At 45.9% G+C, this 26,153-nt stretch overlaps 7 pseudogenes; all 7 read right to left on the bottom strand.

The window, feature by feature from the left end:
• Positions 1-7,191: 7,191 nt before the first annotated feature.
• Positions 7,192-7,310, bottom strand: LOC143953141 (5S ribosomal RNA; annotated as a pseudogene).
• Positions 7,311-9,227: 1,917 nt separating this feature from the next.
• LOC143950786 (5S ribosomal RNA) lies at positions 9,228-9,346 on the bottom strand (annotated as a pseudogene).
• A 101-nt stretch (positions 9,347-9,447) lies between these two features.
• On the bottom strand, positions 9,448-9,566 carry LOC143947204 (5S ribosomal RNA; annotated as a pseudogene).
• A 7,091-nt stretch (positions 9,567-16,657) lies between these two features.
• On the bottom strand, positions 16,658-16,776 carry LOC143944369 (5S ribosomal RNA; annotated as a pseudogene).
• Positions 16,777-17,097: 321 nt separating this feature from the next.
• LOC143944897 (5S ribosomal RNA) lies at positions 17,098-17,216 on the bottom strand (annotated as a pseudogene).
• A 3,579-nt stretch (positions 17,217-20,795) lies between these two features.
• On the bottom strand, positions 20,796-20,914 carry LOC143944116 (5S ribosomal RNA; annotated as a pseudogene).
• Positions 20,915-21,605: 691 nt separating this feature from the next.
• Positions 21,606-21,724, bottom strand: LOC143948553 (5S ribosomal RNA; annotated as a pseudogene).
• Positions 21,725-26,153: the final 4,429 nt, after the last annotated feature.

The following is a 26,153-nucleotide window of genomic DNA, read 5'->3' on the forward strand; positions in this document are numbered from 1 at the left end:
TTTAGTGACAACTTTGTGAAAAATAAAAAAATAAAAAAAAAGTTTGTAATTTTCCCGCAACTTGTGGCAAAATATAAAATATTCCATGAACTCAACATGCCTCTCAGCAAATAGCTTGGGTGTCTACTTTCTAAAATGGGGTCATTTGTGGGGGTTTTGTGCCATCTTGGCATTTTATGGCCTTCAAAACTGTAATAGGTAGTGAGAAGTGAACTCAAAAATTTACGCCCTTAGAAAGCCTGAAGGCGGTGCTTGGTTTTCGGGGCCCCGTACGCGGCTAGGCTCCCAAAAAGTCCCACATATGTGGTATCCCCGTACTCAGGAGAAGCAGCAGAATTTATTTTGGGGTGTCATTTCACATACGCCCATAGCATGTGTGAGCAATATATCATTTAGTGACAACTTTGTGTAAAAAAAAAAAAAATTTTTTTTTTTGTCATTATTCAATCGCTTGAGGCAAAAAAATAAAATATTCAATGGGCTCAACATGCCTCTTATCAATTTCCTTAGGGGGTCTACTTTCCAAAATGGGGTCATTTGGGGGGGTTTTGTACTGCCCTGCCATTTTAGCACCTCAAGAAATGAGATAGGCAGTCGTAAACTAAAAGCTGCGTAAATTCCAGAAAACGTACCTTAGTTTGTAGATGTGACAACTTTTGCGCAAACCAATAAATATACAATTATTGACTTTTTTTTTACCAAAGACATGTGGCTGAATACATTTTGGCCTAAATGTATGACTAAAATTGAGTTTATTGGATTTTTCTAATAACAAAAAGTAGAAAATATCATTTTTTTTCAAAATTTGCGGTCTTTTTACGTTTATATCGCAAAAAATAAAAATCGCAGAGGCAATCAAATACCATCAAAAGAAAGCTCTATTTGTGGGAAGAAAAGGACGCAAATTTTGTTTGGGTACAACATTGCATGACCGCGCAATTACCAGTTAAAGCAGCGCAGTGCCAAAGTGTAAAAAGACCTCTGGTCATTTACCAGCAAAATGGTCCGGTCTGAAAGTGGTTAAAGTCTATGGAGCCTATTCCGCCCACTGTTTTGTGTTTGATGAGATGAGAGTGCGCACACCGGGGTTTCTTCCCCTTCCAGAGATATTTATTGTATATTGTTTGTAAGGAACGGAAGAAAGTAGCAGGGAGAGGGATGGGAAGTGTGCGGAAGAAATAGAGGACTTGGGGGTGGCAGATCATTTTGAAGGCGGCGAGTTTACCAGTCCATGAAAGTTCATGAGTTGCTAATTTCTGTGATGTTTGTTGTATGTTGTGTAAGAGTGTAGGGAAATTGACCGAGTAAAGATGTTTTAGGGATCTTGGTAATTGGATGCCAAGATATGGGATGTGAGTAGATGCCCATTGAAATGGATATTGTATTTGCAGGAGATTTTTCGTGGTGGCGTCAATATTAATATCAAGTATGAGGGATTTGGATTTGTTTACTTTGTAAAGTGAGACCGAACTGAACCATTTAAGTATTCTATGAACCTCAGCCAGGGAGGAAGTTGGGTTTGTAAGACTCAGGATGACATCATCCGCGAACAAGCAAATTTTATGGGAGATTGGGCCAATTGTTATTCCAGTGATAGTAGAGAGAGACCTTATATGTTCAGCCAGGGGTTCCATAACTAAGTTGAAAATAAGGGGTGATAGGGGGCAGCCCTGGCGGGTACCATTGGTGATGGAAAATGGGCGGGATAGCATTCCTTCCGTGAAGACTTGTGCTTCCGGATTAGTATATAGTACCATGATGGCGTTTAATATATGACCTGTAAAACCAAATTTTTTCAAGATTGAGGTGAGGTAGGGCCAGTGAACTCTATCGAACACCTTCTCTGCATCCAAAGAGAGAAGCAGAGAAGGCGTTCCTGTTGATTGTGCTTGGTGGATTAAGTTGAGCATTCTTTTGGTGGCATCGGGGGCTTGCCTCCCTTTGGTGAAACCTGCCTGATCCTGGTGAATGAGGTGGGGCATGATGTTAATTAGTCTACGGGCAATAGTTTTGGCGTATATTTTCAGATCCTGATTTAGTAGTGAAATTGGGCGGAAGTTTTGGGGGACATTCGGTTCTTTCCCCGGCTTAGGTATAGTTATCACAAATGCTTTTAAGTATTCTTTATTAAAAGTAGAAGAGGAGGCAACGTTGTTAAAAAGCTCAGTCAAATGGGGGGCTAGAATTGGAGCAAATTGTTTAAAGTATTCTCCAGTGAGTCCGTCTCCTCTTTCATCTTGATGTGGTGACCATGGAGGGGAGGAGTTGAAATTTATGGGGTCCGGGTGTTTGCTGGTGGGAGTGCGCTAAAGGACTTGACATTTCCGCACTTTTGTCCCCTCTCCCCTGTTTCCCCCCTCCCTTCCCCCCCTTCCCACTCTTCCCTTCCCTCCTTTTCCTCCCCCTTTCCCCCCTTCCACTCCCCCTTTCCCCCCTTCCCTGCCCCTTTTCCCCCCGGGCGTGGATGGGAGAGAGGGGGTAAGGAGAGGACAATCTGCCAAAGGGAGAAATGCATTTGTTCGGGGACTGCATGTACTTTAGGGGTATGGGACGGGGGGTGGTGGACCTCATTCTGTGATGCCTTTTCTGTTGTGACGGGCTCCCTCGTGCATGCCTATGTTTAGGGCGAGCCGAGGAGACCCCTCAGTGCTGACAGTTATATGCTCTACCTCTGTTTTGGTTATACTATTGTTTTTTGGTTCTATGATGTTACTGATTGTCTTTTATTTGCATACCGGTATCAGACGTGACATTTACCACTGCCGGGACTGGGGGGACTAGGATTCGGGGGCTCCCTCTCCGACCTGTCTACCCACCAACCCAAGTAGGACAGCGCTTTAAACCCAGTGTACATCTGGTAAGCGCTATAGCATAATTGTGCTGTTTTAGTATACCCTTCCTGTACTGTTGAGTGCGGACAACCCTTAATTTCCCTCTCCCCCTGGGGTTGAGGTGCCCGGCCTCTTTTTCCCTTTACCTTTCCTTCCATTTGCCCTTCCTTTCTCCCCCTTAGTTCCCGCCATGCATTACCTACCCAAAACCTACCTTGGTTCAACTTTCTTTGCTTTTCTCTGACGTCCCCCTCCCCGAGGAGCGATGGCAGACTCAGTCAAGCTCACCTCTCTAAACGTTAAGGGACTGAACTCCCCTGAAAAACGGTGGATCCTCCTGTGAGAACTGAAGACTTCCTGTACTGATGTGGCCTTTATACAAGAAACACATTTTAAAAATACTAGCCTCCCCTTTCTATGGTCGAGATCCTTCCCTAAGGTCTACCACTCTACTAACCCCTCTGCTAAGACCAAGGGAGTCTCCATTCTGATCTCTAGCAGGCTCCCCTGGGTTCTCCAAGATTCTCTTGTGGACCCTGGGGGCCGATATCTTTTTCTTAGGGGCCACATTGGAGAGCGCCTTTTTACATTTGCCACTGTGTACGCTCCCAATGATCACCAAGACACGTTCCTTTAGAACTACCCTGCACAGATTATGTGACTTTCGGGAGGGCCAGTTGATATTAGGTGGGGACTTTAATGTTCCCTTTCGCCATCGGTTGACACTTCTGCCTCTTGCTCCTCGCTCCTCATTTCCTCTAGAAAGCGGATTACTAAGTGTTTACTGAATGACCAGTTAGTTGATGTCTGGCGTCTGCAACACTCTAGGGAAAGGGACTACTCTTTTTGCTCTTCCCCTCACAAATCATACTTGAGGATAGACTTCTTCTTGATTCCACATGACCAACTGCACTTGGTGAGCTCTTCCTCCATCGGCCATATTACTTGGTCCGACCACGCTCCTGTAGCCCTTACCTACACCCTCTCTAGGAACCCCTCACCTAGGTCTCTATTCTGGCACCTTAATGAGAGCCTCCTCCAGATACCGGAAGTTTTAGCAGATGTGACCAGGGAATTGGACCTTTATTTCCAAGAAAACTAAACGCAGGACTGTGACCCGGGGATAATTTTGGAGGCTCACAAGTCAGTACTCCGCAGGGTACTTATCAGGCACGGGGCGCGCATCAAACGAACACGGAAGGAACAGCATGCTAATCTGTTTTGTGAACTTGCCTCTGTGGAAGCGAAACATAAATATACCCCCTCACGGACCTTAGAGATTGAATTGGGGACACTCCTTACCCATATTGCTGACCTACTCCATTATAAAGCGAAAGCGGCACTCCAGTTTTGTCGTAACCTGACGTAGGAGTCAGGGGACAAATGCGGAAAAATCTTAGCCAGGTCGGTAAAGGAGTTGAAATCTGGCTCTTACATACCACAGTTGATAGATGAGAATGGCCAGAGGGCCTCTACCCCAACCCAAATAGCCGAAGTCTTTGAAAAATTTTACTCTAATCTCTACAACCTGCCTGATTCAGGGTCTGGACAGGACAATATAGACAGATATGTAACCGGTTCTGGTCTACCAACCCTCTCATCAGAATCACGGGAGTACTTGGAGGACCCGATCACACTGGAAGAAGTCCAGACGGCCGTGGGACCTCCGAAGGTGGGTAAGGCTCCGGGCCCTGACGGATATACCGCACAATACTTTAAGACCTTCCTCCCTATTCTCGGCCCGCGCTTGGTGAATTTATTTAATACTCTGAGCTCGAATGGGGATTTTACTGAGGATACCCTTAGAGCCTATATCTCGTTGATACCTAAGGAGGGCAAAGACCTGGGCCTATGTGGGAGCTACAGACCCATTTCCCTCCTAAATTCGGTCCTAAAACTATTCTCTAAAATCCTCGCCACGTGATTGGCACATCACTTGCAGTCCCTTATACATATTGACCAGTTAGGTTTTATTCCCACCAGGGAAGATAGGGACAACACCATTAAGGTGCTTACCCTGATCCATAAAGCAAAGTCATCTGGGCCCCCTTGTCTTTTCATGAGTACTGATGCCGAGAAGGCTTTTGATCGGGTCAAATGGACATTAATGTTCTCGGTCCTTCGCCATATAGGTCTGAGTGAACGGATGCTGGCATGGATAAGTAAGATATACTCACGCCCTTCAACTCAAGTCAAAGCGAATGGGGTTCTCTCATCTCCCCTTGACATTGGGAATGGGACCAGACAGGGTTGCCCCCTGTCGCCCCTATTATTCGCACTGTCATTGGAACCCTTTCTCTCCACAATTCGACAAAACTCAGACATAACGGGACTCCAAATGGGTACTATTGAGTGCAAGATATCTGCCTACGCGGATGACATGCTGTTCTCGCTTCGGGAATTCCAGATATACGGGATACTTCTTGAGATCAAAGGCCATGGGGGTTGCAGTCCCCCCGCAAACGTTAATAGACTTGCAGTCCAATTTTCGATTTAAATGGACCCATACAGCCCTTAAGTACTTAGGTACTTACATTCCACCGGACATCGTGCGTACGTTTATGTTGAACTTCCCCCCACCCCTTGTCACTAAGATCCGCAGTTTGCTTCACGGGTGGCATTCTGGCCTCCATTCCTGATTCAGGAGATGCAATCTCATTAAATGAACATACTCCCTAAATTTACTTATCTTTTCCAAGCTCTCCCGATCCAGATTCCAGTCCTGTTTTTTAAGCAAGCTCAATCCTTGCTCACTCAATTTAACTGGGCCCACAAAAATCCCAGACTTAAGCGGTAACAGCTGACATTGTCTAAACAACAGGGAGGGTTGGTTCTCCCTGACTTGCGACGCTACTACCTGGCCTCCCATCTGGGGCGTGTATTGGACTGGAATCGAAACAAACTTTCTAAGCTCACTCCCGAATTCCGCTAAGAAGCGCCATGTGGTGCTATAAGTATTTACCCACAGAATTTATGTCACATCCCACTATAGGGGCTTAGCTGAAAGTCAGTCACCTGATCGCTACCCAAAACACACTCACGTCTTTGACTTCCCTATACGTGGCCATCCAACCTTTGAACTGGGGACCCACTTAGAAATTCCAACCTAGACAATGCGTCTAAATTTGTCATTGATGGAAAATGGCCTTCTTTCTCAACCCTAACAGATCCGACAGGGCTTTTCCAACTGCCTTTTTGGAGAGCATCGCAACGACATAATTTTCTCCATTCCATCCCCAATCCTCAAACGTTCGCCCGCCCTCAGACGGAGTTTGAGACTCTATGCAGGAGCGAAGGCCCTTTGGCCCACATTCCCTCTCAAACAGATTACCCACACTTAACCTGTCTGTCCAACTGGGAAAAGGACCTTAATTGCTCATTTTCTCCAGCACAGAGACAACGCATTATCACTTTGGCTCTCAAAATGTCGCTGTGCACGAAGATACAGGAGACAAATTTTAAACTTCTCACCAGGTGGTATTTGACACCATCAAAGCTGCAGAAATGTTTCCCCTCTTCCTCGAACATATGCTGGAGGTGTGGAGAAGAAGAGGGCACGTTGATGCACATTTTTTGGTCCTGCCCCAGCTTGGTGGACTTCTGGACAGAGATCCGATGCATAACACAAAAATTCACAGACTTCTCCATCCAGGAAGAGGCTGCATTCTTTCTCTTGCACCATTCACAGATTCCCATTAAGAAGTACAAAAAAAATCAATTTTACAGCATGTGATAAATGCGGCGAAATCCTGCATCCCTCTCTATTGGAAAAAATGTTCCCCCCCTTTCATTACTCACTGGCTTAGGAAAATAGAGGATATTAAAAAAAATGGAGGAATTGATCCTCACATCACAAGGTAAACAAGAATTTTTTAAACAAACCTGAGACATCTGGAATACCTTTATATTCTCGCTGGAAGGATGTCGCCTGCTATCGCCTTAGTGCTCTGAGCTTTCCTTGACTGGCCCCTTGGACAGTGGCTGCCATCGTGTCTCGTCCCCTCTTCTCCTTTTCTGATCTTTCAACCCTTCTCTTTTCTGCCTTCCTCCCCTATCTCTCACCCCCTCCACCCCCTCTCTCTTTTGGAAAGAGTGGAAAATTGGGAATGACGGCCCCACACCCCCCTCTGGATGCATTATGCCGGAGGGACCTGGGGTTTGTGTGACCCTGGATCTTGGTACAGTACTTTATCCGTGCCTTGAATCATTGTGATTGATGGAAGGCAGACTCACAGTTGCGAATATACCTGTATCAAGTATTGTTCAGCTGCTTTTTGCTCTGTATTTCTCTGTTGCATTATGTACTCGGGGGACCGTCTTCCCCTATTTGGAGAAAAAATTATATTTGAAAAAAAAAAGAAGCCTACGACACCTGGTATTCCCAGGCAGTCTCCCATCCAGGCATTAACCAGGCCCAACCCTGCTTAGCCTCCAAGATCAGATGAGATGGAACAGATTCAGGGTGATGTAGCCGTAGCCAATATCTTCAGGCACTCTTAACTCTCTTGACAAACACCAAGATGGTCACCTTGGAAACAAGCGGAAAAAAATAGGTAGAGCAGACGAAGCTTCGGAAAATCTCCGAAGCTGAACGGCGCCTGCGCGGTGAGTGGAGGTGGTAGCCCCACCATCCAAGCGGACATAGGGTTGTGAATATTAGAGGGCCCCTCGCAGGCGAGCTTTGCTCACCACGCTTCGGGCTCGGCCTTGCTGCGCTCGGCTCTTTTATATTCTTACTCTATGTCCACTTGGATAGTGGGGATAGAACCTGGACTCAGTGCGCAGGCGCCGTTCATGCTCGGCAATTTTCGGAATCTGTGTTGCTGTGTACTGCGCATGCGCAGTACACAGCGGACACTATCCGATGGGGGACCATATGTGATAAGACACCGGCATGGGGAACTGAAGCTATGGGTCAAGCTATCGCAGGAGATGGCGTGGGTTCCACTGGCTGGTCTGCCTTGGGTGGGGAGGCCATTGGAGCCCTGTGTGACTACTCACCCGTTAATTGGCCCCTCGCTCGCCGAGATGGATAGTTTTTTTCACCTTTCCCACCTGACTAACTTCCCTTCTCCTATGACCCCAAATATTGGACATCCTAGATTCCCTCCGGGCCTGTCTGACAAGACCTTTACCAGGCAAGCCCCGAAAGGGCTTCTGAGAGCAGCCCTATTTCTTGGACCCACAGGCTTGATTCCCATACTGCTAGAGCAAGTACCTGTTGCATTGGATAGCTGGAGAGCTAGACAGCTAATCCATTTCCTCGGATCACTACCTAACCATTCTCCAAACCACAGAAGGACAGAATACTCTTTTTTGCCCATAAGTCGTCACTCTGCAGTAAATATCAGGAGATCTCATATAAGCTGATCACACGCTGGTATCGTACACCGGTGGTGTTGGCCAAAATATTCCTCGGTCAATCTTACCGCTGCTGTCGCTGTGGGCAACAGGCTGGCACCATTCTCCACATTTTCTGGGAATGCCCTAAATTACAAACATTCTGGCAGCCTGTCCTGAGGCTCATCCACACGTTCACAGACATTTCCTTAGCCAATGATCCCGCAGCAGTTCTTCTCAATCTAACTCCTATGTCGAGAAAGTGTTATCATAAGTCCTTACTTAAACATCTCCTCAATGCAGCTAGGGCCTGCATCCCAAGTCAGTGGAAAGAGCAATCTGCTCCAATGGTGACCCAGTGGTTCGCAAGGGTAAATGATATTGAACGAATGGAAGACCTGACTGCCACAATGAGGGATAAAATGGAGGAGCATGGGAACAGATGGTTCTACTGGACCCAGTTTCGCTTTTCGGAAGAATACCTCCACGAGACATAGTAAGCTCATGGTGATCGTTGGAGATCGCTGTTCCAAACGGTGGACAGCTGATGAGCTGGTGAGCCGACGACGTCTCTTGCTCCCTGGGAGGGGACCGACCCCACCCTATCCACTCTACCCACGACACCCCCTTACCCCTTCTTTTCCTTTTCTGCCATTTCCTTCCCCAATCTTCTCTTTCCCCTTCTCCCTCCTTTCAGTTCTACTATTTCCCTTCTTAACTCAAAAAAGGGAAAAGAAAATGGTATGTTCCGACCCCATTTGACTACTACACAATACTCTTCCCCTATCTATGGATATCTAAACTCTTCGAGGGTAGCAGAGCTAGTATCAATAATATTTTAAGTGGTAGAGGATCCCAACGAGATGGAGCTTTAATCTCATCTTGATATGACCGCAAAGCTGTACACGTGCTATTCTCCTCGGACTTCTTACCATTGGCTCTGATATCCATGCAATATGATCGTTTGTTTGTAACTATTTGTATAACACATTCTGTGAAGTTGCCGTTGCATTGTATGTCGCATACTACTAAATAAAAAAAGAAATAAAAAAAAGAAGCCTATGGCACCTGGTATTCCCAGGCGGTCTCCCATCCAGGTACTAACCAGGCCCGACACTGTTTAGCATCCGAGGTCAGATGAGATTGGGTGCTTTCAGGGTGATGGGGCCGTAGGTGATCTCTTCGGGCACTCTCAACCCTCTTGACAAACGCCAAGATGGTCACCTTGGGAAACAAGTGAAAAAAAAAACAGGTCAAGGCCAACAACATAAAAAGAAGCCTACAGCATCTAGTATTCCCAGGTGGTCTCCAATCCAGGTACTAGCAAGGCCCAACCCTGTTTAGCTTCTGAGATCAGAGGAGATCGGGTGCTTTCAGGGTTATGTGCCCATAGGCAATCTCTTTGGGCATTCTCAACCCTCTTAGCAAATGCCAAGATAGTCACCTTGAGATACAAGCGAAAAAAAACAGGTCAATGTCAACAACATAAAAAGAAGAATACGGGATGCGCGAGGCGCCGAGATCGGACATGAACTGATCGGGCTCCGCTAGCCTCCGGCCAAAAACAAGCTAGAAGAAGCAGAGGGAGCCGATCGGAGCGACACCTGACCAGCAGGCAGTGTACCGGGAGCGGAGGATGCCGTGGAGGGCGGCGGGGAGCGGATCGAACCACAAGCAGCATCTCCAGCAGTCCCGTAAGTTCCGCTCCATGCAGGCCTCACAGCGAGCCAAGATGGCGCCCGGGAGGGGAGACACGCAGCGTGGCAGCCCAGGACCTATCCAGCTACACACAGCCCCTCTAGACGAGCGACAACAGGGGGTAGAGGACACAGACCTTGGCGGTTTACTTGCCCAGAGATCCCACTCCCCACCTCAGCATACAGAGACTGGTGATCGTTCGCAGGAGTACAATTCCCCACAAGTTGTTCAGGGGAAGGAGAGGGGAGACATGGTAAGCAGAGGGGAACTGTACCAGCAGAAATCATTATCTTACTCTAGCATTGTCACCCAAGCTGAGGTACATAGAGACCCCTTTTCATCCCAGTCTCAAGATGAGCTCTTTTCTCCACAAAGACAACTATCCCCTGGGTCGGGCTCCCCTGAGTGTGTTATGTTTGCTGACTCTCCAGCCTCCTCCACAGATAGGCAGATGGCTGAGCTGGCTGAAGTGGCGTTGAGTCAAAATAGCAGCGGACCTGGCCAGAACCCCATCCCAGCGGCTACTTATTCAGGGGACACGGTCCTCCTGGCTAGATTTTCTGCTCTACTACAACAAGAACTGTCCAAAGCATGTACTATAATCACCACGGGAATGAGGAACGACTTTCAAAATATAGGAGAGAGGTTGGACACCATTGAGTCAAAAATGGACGGTACTGTGAAAAGAGTGAACCAAAACTCTAGAATGATCACATCTCTCCAGGACCAGCTGGATCAGGCAAACGCAAAGATAGAAGACCTGGAGAATAGGTCTCGCAGGTACAATTTTAGGGTACGCGGACTCCCTGAAACCGAGGTGAACTTGGAGGATTCTATACACGCTCTGATGAAACAATTGTTACCAGACATCTCCCCCCATCAACTTGAATTGGATAGGGTTCACCGGGCCTTGACGGCCCCCAGACCAGATGGACTTCCGCGAGACGTGATAGTCAAACCCCACTATTACCGGATTAAAGAGAAAATTATGATGGAGGCGAGACAAAGGGGTGACATATCTCTAGCGGGGCACCCGATCCAGATTTTTGCGGACCTAGCCCAGTCGACAATCCAAAAGAGGAGATCGCTGAAACCGCTTCTGAATCATCTGATTGATCACCGTATAAAGTATCGATGGTCATTCCCATTCCGATTGACATTTGCCTACAAGAACAAATCCCACTTCTTCTCAGATTTCCACTCTGGTGAGCTGTTACTCCAGAATCTGGGTCTGCTTCCTTTGGAGCCCGTGGCTGCCAACGCCTCCATGGAAGCGAGTCGACCGGTATCCCCCTTGTGGTCCCAACAGGGCAGATCCAGAGCTAGGAAGACTCCATCGGTTACTTGACTGGACTGAACTTGATAAACCCCATACTCTTCTTTAGTCCCAAGAGGGATTTCTTTGCAAGAAAGAACTTGGTTTGCTTTGAGGCCTTGGAGGTCCGGGTCCCTCCCCCCCCCTTTTTTTTTTTTTTTTTCTTTGTGGTTAATTAGCCTACTACTGGAGCCCGGGGGGAGGGCTTGCCCGTAAGGGCTAGTTTGAGTTTATACCTCTTAGAGGTTTTGCCATTTAATTGCTGCCTACTATTATTTTCAGATGCCTTGACCCTGGTGTTGTCCTGGTTGGACCCTTTCCATAGTTAATGTAGATACAGGGCCGGAGGAGGGCGCACGCCACTTGTGGTGAACTTGTCTTTACACTGTTGGTGGAGACAACTTCACAACGAACAAGGGGGACTTAGCGCCCCAGTCGGTGTACTGCTCGGCAGTGCACGGGTTATCTTAGGTTACCATTTTGATACCTTGTCGTCCTAGAGGCGACAATGAATATGCAGTTCTATTTTGGTTGTTATACCTTTAACTTACACTGTTCCTTTTTTTCTCTCTCCTTTCATACTTCTCTTACATTGGATGCGCTCCGGCTCCGGCTGGGAATATGTATGAATACTTTCGACGGAGGTCGAGATGAATTCTTTCAGTTGATGCACAGTGAGTACAACCTGCCAAATTACCATGACAAATGATACCCAATTGACCTACTCGGTGGGGACACATAATGTACAAGGCTTGAATTCCCCAACTAAAAGAGCAAAGGCGTTCCATCAATATCATAAATTGGGGGTGGATATCTTAATGTTGCAGGAGACGCACTTTTCACGGACCTCAGCCCCCAGGTATCTGAATGCCAGATACCCCACAGTTTACCTATCTAGTGGACCTGACAAGAAAAGGGGAGTGGCCATATGTTTTGAAAAACGAGTCCCTTTTACCCCCACTAATGTTGTGAAAGATAGGGAAGGTAGATACATCATGGTGGTTGGGAAGATTGATGACAGAGCTGTCACCTTCCTCTCTTATTATGCCCCTAATGTGGGTCAACTTCCCTTCTTTCGCGAAATGTTGAGGACGGTAATGACCCATGTGGAGGGACATGTGGTGTTTGGGGGCGATAGTAATACCTCACTAGATCGGATATTGGATAGATCTAATCTGGAGAAACCCATCCTGAAACACGCCCCAAAACAAAGTTGCGAATTAGCACGCTTATTGCATAGCTACGACCTTATTGACCTATGGAGGAACATCCACCCCTCTATTAGGGAATATACCTTTTATTCTTCGGTGCACAAAACTTACTCCCGTATCGACCACTTGTTTACTCTGTCCCCTCTATTACCGCAGGTATTGGGGTCAAAAATTATCCCTGTAGCATGGTCTGACCATTCTATGGTTCAAGCAACTTTTACAGGTTTATGGGCCAAGCCACGTTCATCGTCATGGAGATTAAATGAGTCCCTTTTGAATGATCCACTCCTTGTCGTTGAAATAGAAAACACATTGCGTCAATACTTTCAAGACAATCCCTATTCGGATACCTCCCCATCCATGGTGTGGGCGGCCCACAAGGCCATGATTAGGGGGACTTTGATACAGTTGTCGGCTAGAAGCAAAAGGGAACGGGATAAGGTGATACAGCAGCAGGAGAGGGAGTTACTAGACTTGACCCGGGCACAAAAACTAAAACCACAAACCGACCTTAGAACACAGATAGACACGGCGCGATTGGCTCTGAATATGAGCCTCACGACTAAAGCGGAAAAGTACGTCCGCTGGAATAGGCACCGGTTTTACTCCCTTGGGGATAAACCTAACACTCTACTAGCTAGGAAACTTAATCCTAGACCTTTTAACCCAGCACCTCCTAAACTGAGATTGCGGAATGGCCAAACTTCCCAAAACCCGCAGCTTATAATGGAAGAATTTCATGCATTCTATTCTAAGCTGTACGAATCTCCCAAGGACTTTGAGGCGCAGGAAGCGGGAACATTCTTGCGGGATTTACAACTCCCCACATTGTCTAAAGAACATGCAGAACTGTTGGAGGCAGAGTTTACTGAGGGAGAAATTGTGGCGGCCATCAAATCCATGAACCCGTCAAAATCTCCAGGCCCTGATGGCCTTTCGGGCCACTATTACCGCAAGTTTAGAGAGATTCTGACCCCACATCTCTGTTCTTTTTACAATGACCTGCGAAGGGGATCCCCTCTACCTCCACATGAGAACCGGGCTTATATACATGTTATACCGAAACCGAACAAAGACCATGGTGACTGCGCGAACTATCGTCCCATATCTTTGTTCAATGTAGATCTCAAATTGCTGACGAAGATAATGGCCACACGGCTGAATGGATTTTTGGCGGAGTACATTCATCCGGACCAGTCGGGGTTTGTCCCCACTAGACAGGCCCCAGACCAGACTAGACGTATCATTGATATTATCACCGCTTTGAACTCGGGATGGGACGGGGGGGGACGGAGGGGTGCATTACTGGTCTCCCTCGACCTGCATAAGGCGTTCGATTCTTTGTCATGGGATTACTTATTCTTTATTTTGAGCAAATACGGTTTTGGACCCAGCTTCTTGACGACACTTAAAATGATTTATGAAGGCCCCACGGCATCACTAGTAATTAAAGGCCATCACTCACCAAACATTTGTATTCACAGAGGGACCCGCCAGGGGTGTCCTCTGTCTCCCCTTTTATTTATCCTGGCCCTAGAGCCACTGGCCATCAAGATCCGTGAACATCCGGACATATTGGGAGTCACGAGTGGGGGTCGGGAACACAAATGCGCAATGTTTGCGGATGATATACTATTGCTCCTCTCCTCTCCAGTTACTTCCCTGCCCAATCTCCATTGGGTATTACAGCAGTTCACATCATTTACAGGTTTACGGGTGAATCACTCTAAATCCCAAGCTCTTGACGTGTCCTTACAACCCCATATAGCCCGAGCAGTACGGAGCTCCTTCCCCTTTCAATGGCAAGATAAGTCCTTGCCCTATTTGGGTATTGTGCTGACCCCATCTCTGACCACGCTCTACAAACATAATTTCCCTCCACTGTTCAACAAAATAACTGCAGATCTTAAACGTTGGTCGAATAGCCCCCCGTCATGGTTTGGCAGGTTGTACTCCGTTAAGATGACAGTTCTTCCAAAGGTGCTTTACCTATTCAGGACTCTCCCGATTTCTATTGATAGGCGGGAGCTCCAGAAGTTTCAAGCTAAATTATTAGATTATGTATGGGGACATGGTAGACCTAGGGTGAACAGACAAACAATGTACACACCCAAAGCGAGGGGCGGCCTGGGCATGCCGGATCTGTTTAAATACCATCAGGCAGCAGTGTTATCACAATTAATTCGGTTCCATACACGCCATGACAAACCACTCTGGATGATGTTGGAATCCTCCCAATTCCCTAGAAGAGAGATTAGTCATTTAATCTGGATGAAAGCAAAAGATAGACCCAAGGTGATGAGTCCGACCCTGTCCTACTCTCTAAATTTGTGGGATAGATTGTCGACCACCCACACCTTCAGATCTAGGCATGCTCCGTTAGCCCCTCTGCTTAATAATCCTCTGTTCGCCCCGGGTTTACGGCCTCAAGATTTTTTATGGTGGACTAATAAAGGTTTGCTGCGTATAGCTGATCTATGCGACCATAAAGGGGCCTTGTCACAAGTATCCTTACAGGATAGATATCAGCTCCCGAGGTCGGAGTTCTTTCGCTTTACTCAGATAGCGCACTTTCTGGCAACATTAAGTCGCACTTCTGATCTCACTACATATACCCCAATGGAAACCGTTTGCAGGACGTACGACAACCACAAGAGTCATATTTCCATGATATATAATATCTTATTCCCGACCTCTCAGAAGTTGCCTTATATGGAGAGATGGGAAAGAGATATGCAGTGCACCTTGCGAATGGAGGAATGGAATAAGGTAGTACAAAATGCATCTAGAGCTCTTATTAATACTTCTTTGATTGAAGCAAACTATAAGGTGTTATTGAGGTGGTATATGGTTCCAGCTCGAGTGGCTGCTTTTGCTCCGGGGGCGTCCCCGCGGTGCTTTAGAGGTTGCACTGCGGAGGGGACCATGTATCACATATGGTGGTCATGCCCCAAGGTGCGAAGGTTCTGGATACGCACGTACAATTTTATTTATTCTTTGACCCGAGTGAACCTTCGGAAGTCACCGTTGCATGCGCTGCTGGGGCGCCCCGTGGAAGGGGCATCGAGGCCAATGAGCACGCTTATAGCTTTCATATTTGTGGCGGCAAGGGTTTCTATAGCTAAATCGTGGAGGTCACCAGCAATACCCTTTTATTTGCTCAAATCAAAACTGTCTTGGATTATGGTGAATGAACGCCTATCGGCAATACTAACTGATAGACTGGCTTGGTTCAACAGAATGTGGGGTCCGTGGATCAGGGATTTGGTTACAGTCTAATGGGTTTACCTAGCCCGCTAGGGTTGGGGGCCCTCCTGGAGCTGGGGTGCATCCTCTCTTCTATCTCTTCTATCTTTTCTATCCTTCTTCTTCTCTTTCCTCTCTTTACTCTTTTTCACTTATCTCAGTCTATGATAGCGATCTTATTTCATCTTTCCCTCTCTACTGAGGGAGCTCTTTATTTTGGGCCGCATATGTGCCATTGAGTACGGTACGGTTATTAGGATATACTGATTAGAGTACCGGAATGGGAATTGAGGGCTGGGGGGGCGGGGCTCTAGTACTTGCCATGCCGCTCTCATATAGAGCAAGATAAATACATGATGTTGGTATGTGTTGATTTAATTATTCTTTGGGCTACCTTTTAAGCCATGCATATGCGGACCGACTCCCTTTTTTTTGTCATCTTATGGGTACTGTTATGCAATTGGAGTTATATTGTTATTAGACTTCTGTTTCTCTGTGTCTTAATGATGTCAATTACTGAGATTGTAACTTCTAAGTTGAAAACTTGAATAAAAATATTGAAAGATAAAAAGAAGAATACGGCACCTGGTATTCCAACGCCATCTCCCATCCAGGTACTAACTAGGCCCAAGCCTTCTTAGCCTCAGAGAAGAGAAGAGATAGGGCTCTTTCAGGGTGATGCTGCTGTAAGCGATCTCTTTGGGCACTCTCAACCCTCTTGACAAATGCCAAGATGGTCACCTTGGGAAACAAGCAAAAAAAAAAAAAAACTAATCAACGCCAACAACATAAAAAGAAGTCTACGACACCTGGTATTCCCAGGCGGTCTCCCATCCAGGTACTAACAAGGCCCGACTCTTCTTAGCCTCCAACATCAAACGAGCTCGGGTGCTTTCAGGGTGATGTGCCCGTAGGCAATCTCTTCAGGCACTTTCAACCCTCTTGACAAACGCCAAGATGGTCACCTTGGGAAACAAGTGAAAAAAAAACAGGTCAAGGCCAACAACATAAAAGGAAGCCTACAGCACCTAGTATTCCCAGGTGGTCTCCAATCCAGGTACTAGCAAGGCCCAACCCTGTTTAGCTTCTGAGATCAGAGGAGATCGGGCGCATTCAGGGTTATGTGCCCATAGGCAATCTCTTTGGGCATTCTCAACCCTCTTGACAAATGCCAAGATAGTCACCTTGAGATACAAGCGGAAAAAAAAAGGTCAATGTCAACAACATAAAAAGAAGAATACGGCACCTGGAATTCCAACGCCATCTCCCATCCAGGTACCCACTAGGCCCAACCCTTCTTAGCCTCAGAGAAGAGAAGAGATAGGGCTCTTTCAGGGTGATGCTGCTGTAAGCGATCTCTTTGGGCACTCTCAACCCTCTTGACAAATGCCAAGATGGTCACCTTGGGAAACAAGCAAAAAAAAAAAAACGAATCAACGCCAACAACATAAAAAGAAGCCTACAATAACTGGTATTCCCAGGTGGTCTCCCATCCAGGTACTAACCAGGCCCGACTCTTCTTAGCCTCCAAGATCAGACGAGATTGGGTGCTTTCAGAGTGATGTGGCCATAGGCAATCTCTTCAGGCACTCTCAAACCCTCTTGACAAACACCAAGATGGTCACTTTGGGAAACAAGCGAACAAAAAAAACAGGTCAACGCCAACAACATAAAAAGAAGTCTATGACACCTGGTATTCCCAGGCAGTCTCCCATCCAGGTACTAACAAGGCCCGACTCTTCTTAGCCTCCAACATCAAACGAGATCGGGTGCTTTCAGGGTGATGTGCCCGTAGGCAATCTCTTCAGGCACTTTCAACCCTCTTCACAAACGCCAAGATTGTCACCCTGGGAAACAAGCAAAAAAAATAAAAATAAGTCGGAAGCTAGAGACAATACGGCCCGAGTCCTCAATTTAATCCATGCGGCGCATGTACAGGGAAGGCCCTTGCTTATGTTGTCAATGGACGCAGAAAAGGCCTTTGACAGGGTGGCCTGGCACTTTATGCAGGCCACCCTGGAACATATAGGTCTTGGCCCCAACATGATGAGCTGGGTAATGTCGCTTTACTCCGCGCTGTCGGCAGCGGTACGGGTGACCGAGTGGTGCTCGGACTCTTTCCCCATTACTATTGGGACGAGGCAGGGGTGCCCTCTGTCTCCCCTAATTTTTATTCTGACACTGGAACCACTTATGTGTCACGTTTGGAATGACCCGAATATTACTGGCATATCCAAACCCTCGGCACACCACAAAATTGCGGCGTACGCTGACAATCTAATTTTTTCCGTCTCCAATCCACACATTTTGCTTCCCAATATACTTGCGTCTCTACAGCGATACGGCAGCCTATCAAACTATAAAATCAATTGCGCCAAGTCAGCTGTATTGAATATATCTGTCCCGGATGGTAAGGCCAAGAGGCTCCGCTCCGCTTTTCCATTCTACTGGGCTGAAAAATCTATACGTTACCTGGGCGTTGACATCGCAGCGGATTTAGCGCAATTGTACCCGCTTAATTTTGTCCCTCTCCTGGATAGACTGAAATCTGATTTGGGAAACTGGCATGCTTTAACACTGACCTGGTTCGGGCACTGTAATGCATTCAAAATGACGGCCCTCCCGCGGATCTTATACATGTTCCAGACATTACCGATCCGGTTACCCCCAATTTTTTTCAGACAACTGCAGGTGCTTCTCCGGGACTTTATTTGGGGGCGCAAACCGCCCAGAGCCCGTTTGCAATTGGCTGCCAGACCAAAGGACAAGGGGGGTCTGGGTCTCCCAGATCTCAGACAATACTACAGAGTGACTCTGCTAGCGAGAGTCGTTGATTGGCATTGTAATGGCCCACACAAGCAGTGGGTGGAGATGGAGATTGAGGATGGATCCATTCCCCTATTGACCTCCCCGTGGCTCCTGTCCTCCCTACCAAAAGACCTCAGAGGTCACCCCGTAGTGGGAGCTACGTTGGCTGTTGTGCGGAGGTTGTTCCGCTGCACACACATTGATCCCCTGCCATCACCAATGACTCCGGTTATAGCTAATCCAGACTTCCCACCGGGATTTACCAACAAGAAACTGCGACAGTTGACAGTGGTGGGGAAACAGCGTCTGGGAGAGGTGTGGCCCTCGGGAGGGCTCCCGACCACGCAAACTGTCGCCGAGCTTTCTGACCCTCCGCTTGACTTGTTTAGTGCTTATCAACTTCATCACTTTCTTCTGGCCATACAAAGGGCCCCCTACACTCCTAGAGACCTGACACCCTATGAATCCATCTGTCACAAAAGGGAACCTGTGCGACACACCCTGTCCCTCCTGTACAACCTATTGAGTAGTCAGGAGGAGGAGTCAACCCCCACCATTTATCCACAAATGGGAGAGGGACTTAGGCATCACATTTACCCCACAACAGATAGGGAAGATCCTGACCTTAGTACATAAAGCTTCCATCGCAAACCAATATCAAGAATCAGGATACAAGATAGTATCACGCTGGTATAGAGTCCCATACCTTCTGAATAAAATGGATAGATCGATCCCGGATGTTTGTTGGAGGTGAAATTCAGATACGGGGACCATGGGACACCTTTTCTCGGCATGCCCGGCCTTGAGGAACTTTTGGGTTCCCAGCAGCGTGCCTTCTACACTTGACCGAACAGCCTGTTCGAAAATACAAAAAAACCCTCACGATGCAACTCCTGAATGCCGCCCGGGCCTCCATTCCCGCACTGTGGAGGCAGCCTCAGCCCCCATCCAAGGTGCTGTGGTATTCCAAAGTCAATCATATTCTCCGGATGGAAGAATCGACCGCCACCCTTCACAACACTGAAGAGGCATTTAGTGTAACATGGAGGCCCTGGAGGTATTTTACTGGTACTCGAGACTACATTCGGGAGGTGAGCAGTGTCTCTGTCCCAGAAAACGACTAAACATCTAACGTTTACCTACATAGGCCATCTCTGCCCTGGGCGGCATTCCCCTCCTCCCTTTTTGTCTTTATTTTTCTTTTTTTCCCCGCCGCCATCCCCCCACCTCCTCTCTCTCCGTCTTTGCACTCTCTTCTTCCCCCGTCCTCCCTTTTGACTATGCCTTGTCTCCTTACTAGCCTTCGGGACCCAGAAGAACCCCAGGGTTTTGGGCATGACCGGCTCATATTTTACTCTGGTTCACGTAGGTCATGATAAGCTGGCTCGCTGTGGTCCCAGTTGTTCTCCATGATTACATTTGTCTGAACGGAGCTGCACTACTCCGTTACTCAGTACTACTGTACTACATGTCGGAGGTGGGGTTTCTCTCTTTTCTGCATGAAACTGTAGGACTCCCCTCTGAGAACCCAGAGTTATTTGGCTGCCTATTTTTTGTTACCATGTAATTGTGACCCTGGGTCATGCTGTATGGTTGACTGTTATATTTATGTTGTTCTACTTAATAAAAGAATAATAAAAATAAAAAAAATAAGTCAATGCCAACAACTTAAAACTAAAGCCTATGGCATCAAGAAATCCCAGGCGGTCTCCCATCCAGGTACTAACCAGGTCCCAACCCTGCTTAGCCTCTGAGATCAAATGCACGCTCAACCCTCTTGACAAACGCCAAGATGGTCACCTTGGGAAATAAACAAAAAAAACAAGTCAACGCCAACAACATAAAAAGAAGCCTGCGCCATTTGGAAAACCCAGGCGGTCTCCCATCCAGGTACAAACCAGGCCCAACCCTGCTTAGCCTCTGAGACCAAACGAGATTGGGCGCTTTCAGGGTGTAGTGCCCATAGGCAATTTCTTTGTGCACTCTCAACCCTCTTGACAAATGCCAAGATGGTCACCTTGGGAAACAAGGGAAAAAAAACAGGTCAAAGCCAACAACATAAAAAGAATCCTACGGCATCCGGTATTCCCAGGCGATCTCCCAATCAAGACACTAACCAGGCCAAATCCTTCTATGTCACCTGGTCTTCCCAGGCAGTCTCCCATCCAGGTACTAACCAGGCCTGACGCTGCTAAGCCTCTGAAATCAGACGAGATCGGGTGCTTTCAGGGTGATGTGGCCGTAAGCGTTCTCTTCAAGACCCGCCCAACCCTCTTGACAAACGCCAAGATGGTCGCCTTCAGAAACAAGCGAAAAAAACAGTTCAAAGCCAACAACATAAAAAGAAGCCTATGGCACCTGGTATTTCCAGGCGGTCTCCCATCCAGGTACTAACCAGGCCCGACACTGTTTAGCCTCTGAGATCAGATGAGATTGGGCGCTTTCAGGGTGATGGGGCCGTAGGTGACCTCTTTGGGCACTCTCAACCCTCTTGTTAAAGATGGTCACCTTGGGAAACAAGCGAAAATAAACAGGTAAACGCCAACAACATAAAAAGAAGCCTACGGCACCTGATATTCACAGATGGTCTCCCATACAGGTATTAAACAGGCCGTACACTGCTAGGCCTCCGAGATCAGATGAGATTGTGCGCTTTCAGGGTGATGTGGCCATAGGTGTGGCCATAGGTGTTCTATTTAGACACTCTCAACCCTCTTGACAAATACCAAGATGGGAAACAAGTGAAAAAAAACAGGTCAACGCCAACAACATAGACCCTGGCGGTCTCCCATCTGACCCAGAACCTGCTTAGCCTCTGAGATCGGGCGCTTTCAGGGTGATGTGACCTCAGGCGAACACTTTGGGACATACTCAAAACTCTTGACTGATGCTAAAATGGTCACCTTGGGAAACAAGCGAAAGAAAAACAGGTCAAAGCCAGCAATATAAAAAGATTCCTACGGCACCTTTAATTAGGTACTATCCAGGCCGGACCCTGCTTAGCCTCTGAGATCAGATGAGATCGGGCGCTTTCAGGGGGATGTGGCCGTAGGAGATTTCTTAGGGCTCTCTCAGCCCTCTTGACAAATGCCAAAATGACCACCTTGGGAAACAAGCGGAAAAAAAAACCATGTCAACGCCAACAACATAAAAAGAATCCTACGGCACCTGGTATTCCCAGTTGGTCTCCCATCCAGTTACTAATCAGGCCCGACAATGCTTAGCCTCCGAGATCAGACAAGATCAGGCACTTTCAAGGTGATGGGGCCATAGGCGATCTCTTCAGGCACTCTCAACCATCTTGACAAACGCCAACATGGTTATCTTGGGAAACAAGCAAAAAAAAAAAAGTCATTGCCAACATTGGAGGCTAAGCAGGGTTGGGCAATCAGTTTCCTTGCCTGAAATAGGCATCTCAGAACTGCCATCTGGCTACTTCCCGGGTTTCCAACTCCTTCAACTAATCCCAGGAGACAATACTTCGCCTCCATCCTGGTGGAGGTTCCAAACACCCGATCAATGGTTCCTGTCACCTCTGTCCAGTAGCGGATCAACTTCGGGCATCTCCAAAACATGTGCATCATGTCTCCCCCCATGTTCCCGCACCGGGGGCAATATTTTGCATATTTGTAATTCTCCACATCAACTGTCACATTGAGTATGTGACAGTCCTGACACACCATCCTGACTTATTTTTCTTTATTTCTTATTAGAAATAGAGAGTACTATCTCAGAATCCGGTTACATCTATTCACTTCGATGAGTTCTACCGCTAATTGTACGGTAATGCAAAATGTTCACAAAACCATCCATTTGCTACCAGATATGCTGCACATACTAAGAGTAATGTAACTATCGCTCGCTAACGATATAAACAGTTTTATTGCTTTTCTGACATTAACCGAGTATCTCTGACATTAACTGAGTGTCTCTCTGCACTATGATCTTAATAATAATAATAGGATTGTGTAATGCAAAGATCAACTAGTCTAATATAAGCTTTTCTCATTGGTACCGGCATATCGTTTAAATTTAGACTAACGTAACTATTTCTCGGCCATTTTCAAGCTAAGCTTTCAATCTCTTACCTTTGAACAGCCATACTTCCTCCCTACAATATTAAGCCATTTAAATGTCCTATTTGTCGCCTATATTATACAACTCTATGCAATAGGATTCTCTTTCTGACTCTATTTTGTGTATTACTTCTTCTCCACATTAACTGTCACACTGATAACACATAACACTTGCAACCCATTTTTTAACAGCAGCAAAATGTGAGAAAAGCAGTGGGACGGTTTACTTGATTGAGAAGTGGTTGCAGTAGCAAAGCATAGCAATACAGTTTGATTATATTAATAACACATAATGCAACTATTTTACATTCACATCATGCATACATCCTAATGTAAGCTGTCTATCACTATTAATGTTCATGGTTACTGATACATTATGCCGATAACCAGTGGAAACGGAAAACAGTCAGTGTAAGCCGTCTTCGTGCGTAACAAAATTAATGGAACGATTTACACGTTGGAATTTTCAAGCTACGTCAATTTACTCTTAAATACCCTTTAGCTGCTTAGCTCACACTTTGCTGTATGTAGCCGCGTTTACATGTAAGTAACCAATGGGGATGGACATTTCATGTCTATCTCACATCTCTAATGCAATTTGTCTCTTTGCCATTGTCATACTTTGCCAGTTATTATACTTTCTCATCCGATAGAAACCTAGTCGTTGCTGATATTTCATGATTACAGCAATCATCTCATCTAATTGATATTCCGACATTCTGCTTTGGTATTACTTTGCAACGCTCTATTGAACAATGTAAAGGTAAGCTAGATATTTTGTGTATTTCCACTTAAACTCGACTTTTATATACTGTCTCAATATTATCCGTTCTAATTTTGCTAAATTAGATTGTAGAGTTTGCTATGTCTAAATCCAGGTTACCTACTGACCTTTATTACGTATACTGCTAATTTTAGGGTAATACAAAACCATCTTATTGCTTCTTGGCACGCTGCACATATTAAGAGTAATGCAATGCTACCGTGAACAGTTTAATTGCTCGTCTCATATTTAGCTGGTATCTCTCTGCTATAGGAAACTGAATTTGTACTACAACTTATCTAATATCAGTCCACTCAGTGCTACCGGGATAACTTTTACATTTAGAGTAATGAAATTATTTCTCAGTCACTTTGGAGCTACTGCAACTAACGCTTCCGATCTCATTTCGACTGCAATACTTAATCTCTGCTATTGCAGAATATTTACCTGCTAACGTACAGCTAATCACACTTTGCTGTACGTAGCCGTGGGGATTGGCATTTCATCTCTAATTCATATTCACATTTCTAATGCAGTTTGTCTTTTTGCCATGTCATCCTCTGTTAGTTATTATGCTTTCTCATCCTTGTGCTATATTTGGGGTATATTCACTACATGATTAAAGACACGTAATGAACCTGATTGATAAAAACCTACACACGTCGTTGCTGTTATTTCGTGTATTTCCACTTAAACCCGACCTGTATATACTGTCTCAATATTAATTTTAGAGTTATTTTGCTATATTTATTATTAGTATAAACAGATTACTATCTCTAAATCCTGGTAAACCAGCTCACACTAAACCATCTAATTTCTACCTTACACGCAGAACATATTAACATTTAGCCGGTATCTCTCTGCAATAGTAAACGAAATGTGTAGATCACTCATCTAATATTGCCTTTTCAGTGCTACCGGAACAACTTTTAAATTTAGAGTAATGCAACGATTTCTCAGTTTTATGAAGCTACTGCAACTAACGCTTTGGATCTCTTTCCTGATAGATTACGCTCTGCAATATTAAACCATGTAAATTGTCCAATTGGTCTGCTAACAATGCTATGTATAATAATACAAATCTTTCAAAAGCAATATCGTCTCACTGCAATACTTACACTCTGCATAATATATATGAATAATGCGAATAATGATAATAATGCTAATAATAAAGTCGTCTAAAACTCGGCTATAAGTAGAGAATAAAACTATCTTACATCAAAATAAACCATGTACTGCCAAACCAATAACGGCCAATTACTTAACGTCTATCAGTCAATGACTTAACAAAATAAACTTAGCACTCTTTTGCTCTATTTTGTATAGTTGTAGTTCTCCACATTAACTGTCACATTGATATCACCACTGACAACACACCACTTTTTAACAGCACCAAAATATGAAAAAAGCACTTTACATGTTTCAGAAGTAGTTGCATTAGCAAAAAATAAAGTCCTGTCTTCTTTACACGCTAGCTTTTCTGTATACATTAATCTCTCTGTGTACAGTGTAAGCCTATCTGTAAAAAAAAATAGCCTGTCTTCTGCATACTCTAGCCTCTCTGTATAACACAGTCTCTCTCTGGATTCCCTAGCCTCCATCTCTGCATACCCAGGACCTTCCTCTGTATAATCTAGCCTATCTGTATACACTAGCCTGTCTTTTGTACAAATTAGCTTCTCTGTAGCCGGTCTTCTGTATACACGAGCCTCACTGTCTACTCTTGGTTGTCTTTTGTATACACTAGCATCTCTTTATACATTAGCTCTCTGTATACCCAAGCCTCTCTGTATACACTAGTCCACCGGTATACACTAGCAAGTCTGCATACACTAGCCTCTCTTTGTAACCCAACTTCTCTCTCTGTATACCTTAGCCTCCATCTCTGCATACCCAGGACGTTCTTCTCTATAATCTAGCCTATGTGTATACACTAGCCGGTCTTCTGTAGACATTAGCCTCCCTGTATAAACTAGCTGGTCTACTGTATACACTAGTCCGTCTGTATACACTAGCAAGCCTGCATACACTAGCCTCTCTGTGTAACCCAGCCTCCATCTCTGCATACCCAGGACGTTCTTCTCTATAATCTAGCCTATTTGTATACACTAGCCTGTCTTTTGTACACATAAGCCTCTCTGTATAAACTAGCCGGTCCTCTGTATACACTAGTCCATCTGTATACACTAGCAAGTATGCGTACTCTAGCCCCTCTCTCTGTATACCTTAGCCTCCATCTCTGCATACCCAGGACGTTCTTCTGTATAATCTAGCCTATCTGTATAATCTAGCCTATCTGTATACACTAGCCTGTCTTTTGTACACATTTTTGCCTTTCTGTATAAACTAACCGGTCTTCTGTATACACTAGTCCGCCTGTATACACTAGCAAGTATGCATACTCTAGCCTCTCTCTCTGTATACCCTAGCCTCCATCTCTGCATACCCAGGACGTTATTCTGTATAATCTAGCCTATCTGTATACACTAGTGACCATCTTGGCATGTGTCAAGAGGGTTGAGAGTGCACAAAGAAATTGCCTACGAGCACAACACCCTGAAAGCGCCCAATCTCGTTTGGTCTCAGAGGCTTAGCAGGGTTGGGCCTGGTTTGTACCTGGATGGGAGACCGCCTGGGTTTTCCAGATGCCGCAGGCTTATTTTTATGTTGTTGGTGTTGACCTGTTTTTTTCGCTTGTTTCCCAAAGTGATCATCTTGGCATTTGTCAAGAGGGTTGAGAGTGCCTAAAGGGATCGCTTACAGCCGCATCACCCTGAAAGCACCCTTTCTCTTCTGATCTCAGAGGCTAAGAAGGGTTGGGCCTAGTTAGTACTTGAATGGGAGACGGCCTTGGAATACCAGGTG

Source organism: Lithobates pipiens, unplaced genomic scaffold (assembly GCF_037356315.1).
Source record: "Lithobates pipiens isolate NorthernLeopardFrog02 unplaced genomic scaffold, aLitPip1_a1.2 Scaffold_10, whole genome shotgun sequence".
Classification (NCBI taxonomy): domain Eukaryota; kingdom Metazoa; phylum Chordata; class Amphibia; order Anura; family Ranidae; genus Lithobates; species Lithobates pipiens.